This window comes from Triticum dicoccoides, chromosome 7B (assembly GCF_002162155.2).
Source record: "Triticum dicoccoides isolate Atlit2015 ecotype Zavitan chromosome 7B, WEW_v2.0, whole genome shotgun sequence".
Classification (NCBI taxonomy): Eukaryota; Viridiplantae; Streptophyta; class Magnoliopsida; order Poales; family Poaceae; genus Triticum; species Triticum dicoccoides.
Window position 1 is genome coordinate 41,881,608 of NC_041393.1, and position 2,748 is coordinate 41,884,355.

The following is a 2,748-nucleotide window of genomic DNA, read 5'->3' on the forward strand; positions in this document are numbered from 1 at the left end:
CCCTGATGTGCAACATATGCGGCTAGATTGTTTCTGCTTGTTTTTCTCTGGTTTTAGAGTGTGCTGCTGCGTATATGACCTGCCATTGCTGGATATTGCAACTGTGGTGTCCCTGTCGTTTAATTGATAAACACCCAATTTTGCGGTAGTAATGGTGATTGCCTGATCTATCATTCCTAGTTAGTGTGCTTTGCATGTCTGTACTATTTCTTTGACGGAGCAGTGAACCCCTGCTTTGGAAACTAGAAACTTGACTGGCATTCTAGCAATGTTCAATAGGATTGAATTGTTGTAGCACACTGATAGTTAAAGCTCGGTGCATTCTTCCAGTATGTGTTCTTCTCGACCTTATCATTTGCTGAAAAGGTGTTTGCAACATTTGCTTGATCTAAAATTAGGACCAGCGGGTTGTTGGCACCGTAACATATGTTAAAACAAGTGGTATAATTGCACACCACCCTTGATCTGCCAACATGTTTAGGTATTGCGTTGTAGAGATAACTGGTCCTTAGAACACTGGATGCAAAAAAAGTCGCTGTTGCTTAACTCTAGTCCTTCAACTTAGCGCTGAAGCTCCAGTGCTGCACGCATATTCTTTGAAGATATTGAGATAACCTAGGGCAGGCCTTTTGATTGTACTATCATTTAAGCTGTTCAGAGCGCTACTAGAATGCCAGCCCTGAACCTTTTTTAACACCTTCCATTATTTGATTTAGAAACTTGAAATTGACTGGCATTTTGGCATGTTAAATAGGATGGAATTTTTGCACTATATATCGGTAGTCTCTATTGGTTAAATGCTCGGCACATTATCTGTTTGATCGAAGATTGGAAGGCAGGAATGTAGACAAGTTTTGTGAGGGTGAACTTAAACCCAGTGATGTTTGTTTCTTAATAATAGTAGTGTATGAATCGTCCTTAGAATTAAGCCCTTAATCCCTGCTGTTCACTGAAAGATGCAGTGCTGCACATATATACTCCCCAGATATTTGAAAACCTACTGCAGGCTCACATGGTGTTGGGAACACTGGCACATATATACTCCCTCCGTAAACTAATATAAGAGCGTTTAGAATACTAAAGTAGGGATCTAAACGCTCCTATATTAGTTTACAGAGGGAGTACTCTTTATCTTGATCTTATTGGCCGTGTCATATGCGCTGCAATTCAATTCTTGCTGGGATGCTGCTTTCTTTTTGGTCTGTGATCAAGGCTGCTGTAATGTGTCTGATGCTAGTTCTAGAAGGCGGTGCTTGGCTGTGAAATGAATGATGTTGAAATTGGATATTTGCCTAGTGGGAGCGTCTAGTTGGTGTTTGTACTGATGATGTATAGGGGTTTCCGATCATCTCCGACGGATATGTCGTTTCTTGAGCTGCATTTCTCTTGTCGGCTAAAATTCCTCAGATGCGTGCGGTGCCTGGACCTTGCCAGAAGAGCGAAGAGGAATCAGGCAGGGCCCATCCAATGCTTTCCTTGCACAGCTCAGTCATCGGCGTCACCGCGCGCTTGCAGCGGGCACCAAGAAACTCAGCGACAGTTTCCCAGTGTTTTTTTTTTTTTGAATATTCGCAGGGAGAACTGTCAAATTCATTGATCAGAAGAGGTAATCCTCCAGAGGAGGAAAGCACATCAAAAGGCTAGTGCAAAAAGAAAAGAAAGAGAAGGATCATGCCGGCGCCACCTCAAACCCAAGCTCCTCCATTAACCGTGCACGCTATCGAAATCCATGATCGAGGTCTGTTGGGCCAAGTCGGTCAGTGTTGTCGCCCGTGGAGGGCTCTTTTCAGCTATCCGTAGCAGAGTATTCACTCTTCGTCCAGCTCCTCTGCACCCTCCGCCTAGCGCTTCATGCTAGCACGATAGGTCCATGTCCGACAACTTCATGCTCAACATCATGGCATTAACCTTCTTCTCTTGGACCTTGATCCTCTTGTGTTGCACCTCCATGAACTTGCCAAACCTCTCGGTCTTCTTTTTGTCTTCCATGTTATTGCGCTTGACACATGCCTCCTCGTTCGCCATGATGTCCTCGTATCCCTCTCATCTTGGCCGCAGTCCATTCTCAGTTTTCCTCCTCCGGTTTCGAGCCGGCCTTTTGTTGGAACACCATCTTCATGTTCCTCCTCCTCTGGTTCCGAGCCATCCTTTTGTTAGATCACCATCTTCATGTGCATTAGCAATGGTAGCGGTCTTGACTGAACTATTGCCAGCATTGAGCCACTTGCGGTGCGCATTCAATCTTAACGAACAATGCATGAAGAGCAAGTGATCTTGCTCCGTCTTAAATGAACAATGTGCACGGACAGATGACCTAGAATGAGAATACATGATCAACAGCTTGCATATCCGCCTATATGACCAACGTATAGAACATATCTGACCAATTGACCAACGAACATAAAGCAACAAAAAACTAACGAGCTCTTGGAGAGCCGCACGGCTTGGTCATCGGATTCGACACTTGTCGGTGGCCTCTTGTTGATTTGTCCAAATGGGCAGGCTTTGCCTCCGTTTTGGCTGGGTACTCCGGGGGTGTCGGGTTGCCTACGTGGTGATGTCCGGACACCCGCAATCCTCTCCAGCTTACTTTTGATTTACGGTATTTCAAATGTCCGGGCCGGACCGTGGACGTTCGATGTACAATGGTATATATGATCAAAAGTGTCCGGACCATGCGGTCTGAACATTTGTAGGCGTTTTGGTGAACGCCGTTGCGGTTGCCCTAATGCAACGCCGGGCTGTAGC